This window comes from Sturnus vulgaris, chromosome 2 (assembly GCF_052056855.1).
Source record: "Sturnus vulgaris isolate bStuVul1 chromosome 2, bStuVul1.hap1, whole genome shotgun sequence".
Classification (NCBI taxonomy): Eukaryota; Metazoa; Chordata; class Aves; order Passeriformes; family Sturnidae; genus Sturnus; species Sturnus vulgaris.
The window spans coordinates 92,197,890-92,209,458 of NC_142244.1; positions in this window are offsets into that span (position 1 = coordinate 92,197,890).

An 11,569-nucleotide genomic window follows, 5' to 3' on the forward strand; every position below is an offset into this window, starting at 1 on the left:
CACACTAGTTTGTTTTCCAGGACACTGTTGTGTTCCCTTATGGAATAAGCACAATCTGAGGTTTTCAAAGAGTGTCGAATAGTGTAGACATTTCCCTGAGGCCGTAACGCTCTGGTCTCTTTTGCAATTAGTAGTTTAATTCCCACTTGTATCTTTGAAACACTGAAGCGTGCTTTAAGACAAGACCCCTGATATCCTATAACTTGTAACTCAGAAAAAAAGCAAGTCCATAATCCTACAGATGCAAAAAAAAGAAGAAAAAGCCTTAAGTGATGTTGTGCTGATGGTTGCAGTGGAAACATGAATGAATGGATTTGCCTCATACCATGATAGATAAAATGCCTGTGTGCAGGCCAGCTCTGGCCAAAAACACAGCAAAACCCTGCCTGGGAAACTCTACTTAGGGACTTTGGGGTTTTTAACCTTCAGGAAGAGTTCCCAGGGGTGAGTTTGCACCTGACTGTCTGGAGCACTGACCTTTAGCAACCAAGATTAGAAAAACAGGTAAAGAAAAACATCCATCTAGGTTACAGAGAACATGTTGTGATTGAGAGAGACATATTCTATGTGAACAACTGGTGTTAATAAATAAAAGATAAAGTCAATGTAAAGGGGATGTCGTCAGAGATAAGGTTATGTTAGAGAATAAAGTAGGGGAGAGCATGGGAAAAAAAAGTATTTCTGTGAATGAAAGAATTTATCAGGTTGGCTATATTCAATTGACTTAGGAAACACTGTGAGGTCAAAAGGAAACAATGAAGTTGTTTGTGGTCTAATGCAGGAAATGTGGGTAATGAGATGGAAGAACTAGAACTGAAAGCAAGATGTGGAAATATCTCATGCAGAGTAGAGGAACGATGATAGAATGGCTCTGAAGATAGAAAAGGGTTTGAAAAGACCATTTTCTGAGGTTATATAGACCAAAAGAATTTAACATGAATGTGGAAAAGCACACATTAGTATTTTTAGTGAAAGAAATCCTACTTCAAACTGTATGATCCTGTAAATATCTGAAATCTGACTGAAACTGGGAAAGAAAGACTCTTGCAGTGCCCAAAAATTATCAGGTTTAGTCCTGTGGGTACTAGATTTCTGCCTTGGTCAAAGCACAGAAAAACAGTGCTGGTATTTCAACTTTGTACTTAGTGCAAAAACACATCATTCAAAAATATCTGGTGGTAGAAAATCACTTTGTATTGGAAGCCAAGTGACAAGATTATATAGAAAGATCAATGAGAGGAGATATTTAAGATGGACATATACTAATTAAGAGACAATATCAATTATTAGAAATATATTAATTAAAAGACATATGAACATGCATTACTATAGAGTAGATTTGCAATGGGAATTAGAAACAAATTCCTTATCATGTGATTTAATTTCTGAAATAATTGGGATATTGTAGACCAAAAGCAGAAGTAATGCTAAAATAGATTGTGTGGATGAAAAAGGAATGATGGTGAGGTCCTGCATGTCACAGACCTACATCTCATGTTGCTCCTGTGCATCATTCTAGGAGTCTGAGCACACTTGAAATAAGTTTGAGTGGCATCCTTCAATGCATAATGGCACTTAGCCATTTGTTAATTCTTCCAAGTAAGAGTTTTCCACAATTATGAGGGAAGCACTAAAATTCACTTACTTCTTTGGAAATTGAAAAGGTCATTTTTTTTTTGCCAAGTTAATGAATTTCATTGCAAGCAAAAGGAATTGAATATATCCTGCCAATTTGCTAATGGAATATAATTATTATCTATGTATTAATAACAGAGATTAAAATGCTGAACTGCACTTCGTGTTGTTCAGAAGTTCACATCCATCAAAACATGGGACACAATTTTCAAAAAGACTGAAAATTAAAGATGCTCCCAAAACTTATGTGCCACTGAGGGCATGAAAGTTTAGGCATGGGGCAGCTCTAGTTCTCTCATTTCTTGTGGTTTCAGCATGTTTAGATAAAACACAGGTTATCTTTGATCAGGGCTATTTTTACAATAGAGTCAGTTTTTACATTACACCACTAATCACTGCAGATCCATGACTGTGTAAGGCTTGTCTTCCTGTGAGGCTGGGCAGCAGCATGGCCATGGTGAGAGGAATGAAGAGGTGCCTGCTGCCCACCAGCCTCTAGGTCTTTTTGCTGTCCCTCCATCCTTTGGTACTTGCATTGTTCTGGTCTATGGTCGAGCACAGTAGGTCTGTCCTCAGCCTCACGTGAGTAGTCTGGGTATGAACTTGCAAACAAACTACTAACAGTCAGCCAAAAGTGGGAGAGAGCCATCTTTAAAAACCACATCATCCCACAGAATCACACACACAAAAATACCATCAAAGAAGTTCTGCTGGGTTTGATTGCATGGTATGCTGAGCAGTTCCATTTTGCTCGTAGAACTGCCCAGTATAACATATACAATAATATACAATTGCTCCTTTAACAATGTTAAAGTTTCCTTCTTCTCTTTCCTATATACCAGCATCTTTGGAATCTAGAATATCTTGACTTCCTCCACAATGTGCTCTTCCCACTCCAGTAATGATCAACAGCTACTTATGCCAACACATGAAGTACAAGCCTAGTTGCTCAGCATGTAAGAGGAATTTAAGTAGTTAGCAATAAAAAAAAGATTTCTAGCCTCTACAAATTTTTTCATACTCACAAAGATGAGGTGAAAGAAATACGACAGTGAAGTTAACTGAACATCACAATACAATTTCTCAGGGCTTGTGTATCAGAGAGCTAGGTAAACTTTATTATTCTGTGAGACTTTTAGAAAGTATGCTCCAAGAAAGTAATGAACTAATAACTTCTGCTTCAGTCTTGTTTCCTGCCCAACAGAAAAGTAATATTTGAAGACATGATATTATTTTACATCAATTATCTATTCTGCTGAATATTCTTAAATGTACATTTTAATTATTATACACTCAAAACAATATACTAATTGCAGATTAATGATAAACTTCAATAACTAAAAGTAAGACAGCAACCTAAAATGGGCAGGTCTATTCCTAAAGTTTTAAGGTAGGCTATTAAAATTATTTATCATCTGTAAAAAAACTATACAGAAAACCAGGCTCTGATTTATGAAAACAGGAAAAAATAACTGTGGCTCCTAGCTAAGATGGGAGATTGTTTTACTCAAAATAACACCAAGAAAACTTGCAATGACAATAAAAATGCAACCGTCTGGAAAGTCATACAGTCTCTGAATTGTAGCCATTGGATAGTAATGACACCTTCCTGGTGTCACACATGGGAACATGCTGTTGAGCAGGACCAGCTCTGTGAAGGCAGAAGGTGTAGAAACACCTATTGCAGGAGACGAAGGAAGGAAGATTTGGACTCACAGAGTTAAAACTAATTTTCCAGCAATGATGTAGTGGTTGCTGACAGAGACTGATTTGTATTCTACTGTGTAAGTTAATATGATATTTGCATATTGTCTGATATTTGTGTATACACTCATTACAGCAGCTATGCACATAAAGTTGCCCATGTTGAGGAACAAGCACAGTTGCCCAATTTTAGGACTGAAAATAAAATTTGTACTTTCCATCAGTTTAAAATCAAGTTTTCTACTTCTGATGAAGTGTCCTCAAGGATTTCACTTAATCAAAACTTCTTTTAATATAAGGGAAATGCCATTTTAGCAGCACAGCATAACACTTGAATAAGAAAAATAAACTAGTTATAATTTCATAAGGAGCATATTTCCCTTCTTAAAAAAGGAAAGATGAAGCCCTCATTCCTGAACAGAACCTCTCACAGGATTTCAATGCTAACATTTTAAGGGGACCTGATGTTTAAAAAGTTGAATGTTGGCTCCTTTAATACTAAATCAGCTGAAAGCAGAAATACCAACTTAACCTGGATTGTACAAACAGTTCAGTCTTATGCCTGATGATCTGACTAAAATATGTCTCTAGCTTATCTTGCATGAATGCTTGCATCAAAATTTGGGAAACTTGGCACTGCCTTTTTATAACTAATTTTCATTCACAAGCAGTTTCTATTCAGGCGTTCTAAGAGAAAAATACATGCACCAGAGCAAGGCAAAACCAGATATTAATTGTCTTGTAGTCCATATGTTCAGAAAGAAAGGCTTTGAGAGATTTCTCATGTCATTCCCTTTCACTTAACCTAGTAAAGCATTTACAGCTGCACTGCTATCCATTTCCCTTTCAACATCTCCTGTAGATTTATGCCTCTTTCCAACAACCTAAGGAATACTGCAAAGGTTTTTAATGAATCTAGAGAAACTGTCAGCAAAAAGATTTATTTAACAACATGCTTCTAATTTAAAAATAGGGACATAAAAATGCAGAGGTCTCACAGCAATTACTGTATCTACAGTCACGGGAAGAAACATCCCAGAAAACATGCATTTGGCAATATGACACTGAATAGCAATACCAGGACAATGCAGAACATTTCCATTACTCAGTTTAGTAATGAAGGTTAATGGTCCTGTCTCTGCTGTCACTGTATGCCAGAGTAATCCTGCAAACAAGCAGTGGCGATGCAATTGAAGAGTTACCAACTATAATTGAATATTCAAAAGTAAAAGTCACATTAGTAATAGATTCTTGTTAATCACACAATGAGCCATTGTGACAGAGATATCAGTGAGGAAATTCTTGTTTACAAACCCACTAGAAATGCATGGTCTGGGATGGTTTTCACCCACACAGAACACTGTAGACCAAATAAAACACAGAACACAAGACCAAATTTTTTAAAATGGTGCTTTACTAAACAAATTTTATATGGAGACAAAGCAAGTTGGGAATAATGATAGCTACTAATAGCAAGCTAACTTTTGCTTCTAAATCAAGGCACCACCAGCAAATTAGGATGGGAATGGATAGATTAGATGTGTTTGTCCTGCACCTCATCACACCTTTACTGTAGCCAGCAATGACCTGTGTACAAATATTTTGTAAGGAGAGATACTAAACTTCTAGAAAACTAGCAAGGTCTTTGTAATTAACAATCATTAAGTCACCAAGAAATTGCTTTTCTAAATGTAGGTCCAGCAATCATACATATGCAGCTGGAACTGAGGTTCTGTGACAAGGAGGACAAGAATAAGACTCACATAGGTGGTAAAATTTGGATTTCACTAGATGATGCATTACAGGAAGCTGAAGCAGGCATTGGAAACAAGTGACCTCTTCAAAGTCTTCATACTGCTTCTTTCCCACCTTTTCCTTCCCAATCTGTCACTAAGGGCATGAGATAATGAAAAGGTTTGGATCTATTTGCTGGATTTATTTGTTCTACCGTAACAAAGGTTTGCACCAGACCAGTTCCTCTGGGTTTGTCTAATTTCTCCTTATATAATTTCTCCTCATGAATTTTTTTTTTTTTTTTTTACAATTATTGCAAAGGTCAAATGGCTGTAGTTTCACTACACTGAAGAAAAACACAAATATATAGGGAGAAAGTCCATGTTTTGGAGAGTTATTCCCATACAGCTGAAGAAGAGGATATATGTAAAGCCACCAGAGATCAAATGGGAGGACAAGGGCAAACATTCATACAAACTGGCCGGGAGTACAACTCCTGAGATTCAGTTTATAGTTTTGCTATTAAAAATGAAACAAAAAATGACAAATTAGGCTACATGCCTCTTAAGTATTCTGTCTTATAACCTGAGTAGTGGGACCAGGAAGGGAATGTCATTGTCTGTAGAACCAGGGAATTTGAAGGGTGGTAGATCCATCCAAAATGTCTTCTTGTGTGTCTCAGACCATCTTGGGCACTTTTTCAGAATGGGTATTTGATGCTATTGTTCTAAATCTGGCCAGCTGGGCAGGCAGCAGAACAGAGGAGGTAAAGCAGGGTGTTCTCCTGTCTCTGACGTGTTGCCAGGTCAGAAGTCACCACACCTCAAGTTGTGCACCTCTTTGCTTTTTCTTGTCCTCCACTCCTTTATTTTGTTTTGCTTTAAGGTGTCTAAGGCAACATCCCTTCCTATGTGTCCACAATGTGCCCAAGAAGGCTTAAAGTTGTCTAGAATATCTATATGCTGTTATAATATAAATAATGATGGAAATAATGAATACATCCCTAGCCTTCTGCTTCGACAGCCATTTCCCCAGTACATTATTAGCAAAATTAATTCAAAAGCTGGCTGTTCTTTGACTCTCATTTGTTCTGAGTAATGTCTGGCAGGTTTTCTATGACCTTGTGCATGCAGTGTGGTGGTAACAATTTGACATGCAGAACTATTTCCTGTAGAAGAGGATTTATAAAATTGTCATTTTGCAGTGCAAAGACACTCTTCCAGTCAAACACTGTGTTTGGCACAGTATTTACTGCTAAATTAGCAATTGCTAATTGTTTACGATAATATTATTGTTTAAAGAGGCATTTCATTTCACATGAGCTGCCTACCCATTTCCAACATTCCTGTAGTTGATAGGAAAATTAGAAACACCTTAGAGGCTTATAAATACAGTGCTCTGTCTCAATGCCTGAAACGATCCTCTCTTTAATGAAATGTGAATCCTGAAGGATTAGAATGTAATGAACTTTGTAGTTGTTCATTTCTCCATCCTGTTTTTAAGGTCTGTGCTATGGTTTTTAAAATTTATTTGCACTTTTATCATCTAAGGCTCAAGGTTTTACACCTGATCTAGTAGATATTTGAGTTCCATTGCTGGCACTTTCAGAATAAACAGCTGTCTGCTCTTTCAAACACTGAAATATTTCTTTAAAGCCAATTATTAAAGAAATCCTGGAGTAATAGCATATGCCCTAGACAGCCTGTCAAACATATACTGCCAATATCATATATTTATATTAATCCTGTGTTAGAAAGCAACCATTCCTTGGATTTCATAGCACATAGCTCTAATGGTAAATGAATTTTTCAGCCCTATGTAGGTAATTTTCTGAAGGGCTTTAAACTATAAGCTCTTTAAGCCAGGACTTATGTTTATACTTGTCTCCTGTTCTTGGCCAAATATTTTTTAAAAACCCCAAACCCTTAACACAATACTGTTTTTTGCATGGTTGACAGATTAGTTATCCAGCTAGCTAAAATTTACTGTCTCCTCTTGGTAGACTTTTCTTGAGTTTTGCAGATGGATGGCAATATAATATCTAAAACACTGAAGTAATTGTAATAAAAGTGCAGAGAGAGTGATAAAAATTAACTGTATATATATATGTATATATATATATACATAACTTTGCAAGTACATACACAGGGAAAGAACTTAATTAGAACAACTAGAACTTGACTTAGGTCATATTTGAGACCTGAAGCATGGAATCTTTGAAATACATAAACTTCCAATAACAAAGAAAAATATTTCATTCACGGTGCTTTCATGCCATAGTTCCATTTCCTGTAGAGTTTTAAAATTATCTAAAGAGCAGTAAAAGTGTACATGATCCTTCAGAGGGACCTTCACAACTGTCAGAAATTACTAAGTGTGCTGTGCTCAAATATACACACATATATATATATATACAATATATTGCTCACTTTAAATATTTTATTTAATTGTTTCAGTATTCTCCTCCAAAATGATATGGATCATACACAGATATTCTTTTTTAAGCAAAAGCTCGTAAATTAAAAGCTTAGAGCAAAAAGAGTAATTATTTGTCTTCACTCTCCAAGGCCCAGCTGAAGAAGAAATACTTTGCAAGTCAGTAATTTTGTGCAAACACCAAAGTGAAATCAAGAAATAGAGTGAAGTGTAAATCACCACCATCAATTCCGATCTTGTTGCAGTCAAAGCCCCCAGTGCAAGGTCATTACTGGGGGAAATGAAAAACTTTAGATGTTGAAGGTCTTGCTTCCAATAAATAAAAATCCCAGATTCATATTGGTCCCTTTCCACTTTTACACGTAGTGACTGGCATATTAGGGGGCTGTCACTAGCAGTCCATGAAAGACTTTGAGGGATAGTTCTGCTGTGCTTTTTCCTGACCATACTTATATTATCCAGCTCTGCTAAACCCTATCCTCTCAGGAAGGTAAAGTTAAGAAAAAAATTTCGAAATAATTCTGAGCATTACAGTGACCATTGAAAGGGCCACTGAAGTAAGGAGAGGTGTCAGCAGAAAGGCTATCTGTGACTTGCACAGGAAAACTTTGGCCTGCTTAAGATGTTAGTTGAGCAAATCCCTACCTTGAGAGGCAGTTTTGAAGAGTAAAGGAGTCCAGGAATGCTGGATGTTCTTCAAGAAGAAAATCTTATAGGCACCAGAGCAGCCCATTCCCATACACTGAGATGAGCCAGAAAGGAAGACCAGCCTGGCTGAACAGAGAGCTTTAGCTGGAACCTGGGAAACAAGAAGAAACTTTACAACCTTAGGAAGAAGCAGCAGACAACTTAGGAGGACTGCAAGGGTGTCATGAAATTATGCAGGGAGAAAATTAGAAGGGCCAAAGCCTAATTAGAATTTCATCTGGCTACTGCCAGAAAAGAGGGCAAAAAATATGTCTATAAATGCATCAACAACAAACGGAAGGCTAAGGAGAATCTTCATCCCTTGTTGGAACCATAGTGATAAAGGATGAAGAAAAGGATGAGGTGTGTAATGCCTTCATTGCCTCAGTCTTTAATAGTTGTCCAGGTACCCAGCACTCTATTCTGGAAAAAAGTGATGGAGAGAAGGAAGCATCCATAATCCAAGGTGAAATGTCAGAGACCTGATTCACCACTTACACACACACAGGCCTATGAGACCACATGGGATCCACTAAAGGGATATTTAGTGAGCTGGTGGAAATGCTCACTAAGACACCTTCCCTCATTTATCAGCAGTCCTGGCTAACCAGGGAGATCCCAGATGTTTAGAAGTTGGCAAATATGTTGTCCATCTACAAGAAGGGCTGGAAGGAGGATCTGGGTAACTAGAGGCCTGTCAGCCTGACCTCAGTGCTGGGAAAGGTCATGGAGCAGATCATCCTGAGTGCTGCCATGCAGCACGTACAGGACAGCCAAGGGATCAGGCCCAGCCAGCACAAACATGGATTTGTCAAAGGCTGGTCCTGCTGGACCAACCTGATCTCCTCCTATGACAAGGCACCTGCTTAGTGACGCAGAGTTACAGGCTGGAGGCAAAGTGCCTGGAAAGTTGCCTTCTGGAAAGGAACCTGGGGGTGCTGGTGACAGCAGCTGAACTTGAGCCAGAGTGTACCCAGGTGGCCAAGAAGCCAAGGGCATCCTGGTCTGTACCAGCTATAGTGTGCCCAGCAGGAGCAGAACAGGGATTTTCCCCCTGTACTCAGCACTGGTGAGGCCACATCTCAGATCCTGTGCTCAGTGGCCCCCACTGCAAGAAGGACATTGAAATGCTGCAGAGTGTCCAGAAAAAGTCAGAAAAGCTCAGGAAGTATATGGAGTATAAATCTTATGAGGAGCAGATGTGGGAGCTGGGGGTGTTTAGCCTGGAGAAAGGGAGGCTCAGAAAGGGACATTACCAGTCTTTACAGCTACCTTAAAGGAGACTGTAGCCAGGTGGGGGTCAGTCTCCTCTCAAAAGTGACACATAACAGGATGAGTGGAAATGGTTTCCAGTCGCATCGGGGAGGTTTAGATTGGACACTGGGAAAAAATCCTTCACTGAAAGGCTGGCTAAGCATTGGAACAGGCTGCCCAGGGAAGTGGTGAAGGATACCATCCCTGAAGGTAGCTGTGTCACCTGGGGATATGGTTTGGTAGTGGAATTCAGTGTGCCATGTTAACAGCTGGACTACAATCTTAATGATTCCACGACTCTGTGAAATAGATCAGAAGGAAGTTAAAACAATACAACAATCTAATATTTAATGAAGAGGGGATTGTATGTTTGAATAAAGCACTGAGGAAAGGTGAAGCTATGTTACAGCTCTGGACCTACCCTGTACTGAATAGGTAAAGAGAATGAAGGCTTTCAAGGTTAAGGGTTGTCTTGGCACAGGTATCATATCCCCCTGTACTTTTTTTGATCCTAGATTATATAAGTACTGTGATGTCAGTATTTATGTAGGAGAGCAAAACAGATATAAGATCACATCACATTCATATAGCTAAGTAGTAATAAATCAGAAAAGAAAAAAATAGTTGTCATAGTCGATTCAGCATTTCCCTGCCAAAAGCTGCTGGTATATTCTAAAGGGGGTTATTTTGTCGTTTTAACTAAAGAAAAAACATTTAATGCTGCTAAAACTTTGCCATTTGGCAGGCTTGCTGATTCAAGGTACATTCAGCTATGACAACTTCTCAGTAGACACCACAAATGGCTTGTTAGCTGAGGTGGGAAGGATATTTAATATCTTGTGTTTTTAAAGAACTAACAAGACCCTGAGACAATGCAGAGATATCAGTATACAGAATAAATAAAGCAATGTATACATCCATCCTTCTTTGCATACTCTGATATTTAGATAGCTTGCACAGAGTTTCATCTCGGATCTGAAAAATGGCTTCCGAATGAGTCTAAATTTAAACATAGAACAATATGAACAGTAAAGCTCTGTTTCAAAAGACTCATTTATTAAGGAGAATGGAAGGGAATGATTCATCATCTTACCACAGACTGAGCTGCAAAAGTGAGCTCTTGGAATGCTCAGTGAAGAAGACACTCTGAGCCCAATTGCAGAACTACAAAATATGGTATGGAGAATGTGTGGTATTAGGAATTCAGTGATTAGATTAGGGTCATCATGTTGCATTTCCATTAAAAAAAAATTAAAAATATATTATTTGTAACATGCATTTACTGCAGCTTAGTTTTCTCCATTAGTGAATGCTTCTAGAGGTAGCTTCCTAGTGAAGTCTTGTAGGAAACAAAGGTAAGCTGCCTAAAACGTCAACATGGCTATTTTAACATTAGTTAAATCCTTCATTCACATTCAGGATAGTTGCACTCTCACAGCCTTCTTTAACAAAGGTCCCTGCATCTGTGTCTTCTGGACCTCTACAGGCTTGGATGTACTGCTCATTTTAAACAGCCACTCTGTTCCAAGTCTGTCTCAGGATGCTCTCAAATCCTTTTTTTGTGCTTTTAAATCCCTTAACATAAAAAAGACCTGGACGCATTCTCTACTATTAATAATAGGAAGATAGAATGCTTCTTGTATAAAGTTGTCTTTTTTTCTCTTTTTAAGTTAGTTTTCTGTGTTTCTTAGAAAAATGTGTATTCTCTGAATGAAAATATCATCTGATACAGGAGACTGCCCTAATTAGGGAGTTTAGAATGCTATCACTATCGTGACACAATACACTTGGCATTTATAAGCCTTGTGCACCAGTTTAAAATGATGGCAGACTTGTGTCCAGAACTTCTATTGCAGCCAAAAGTTTTGATTTTCTCCTGAAAAGCATCTTGCCAAATAGTTGTGTTGCTGGCATTTTCCAAGGTGGTTTCTGATTTTGGTTATTTTATTCTCATGAGTCCAGTTTTCTAAGCCACTCTCCATCCCTCCTTATACCTGCTCCTCATGGGTGATCTGCACATGCAAACACGGGCCTCGATGTGCCCGTAGCTTGCAGGAAAATTTCACAAGTAGACAACTGGAAGTACAATTATGTTAAAGCAAACCAACTGTCACACAAA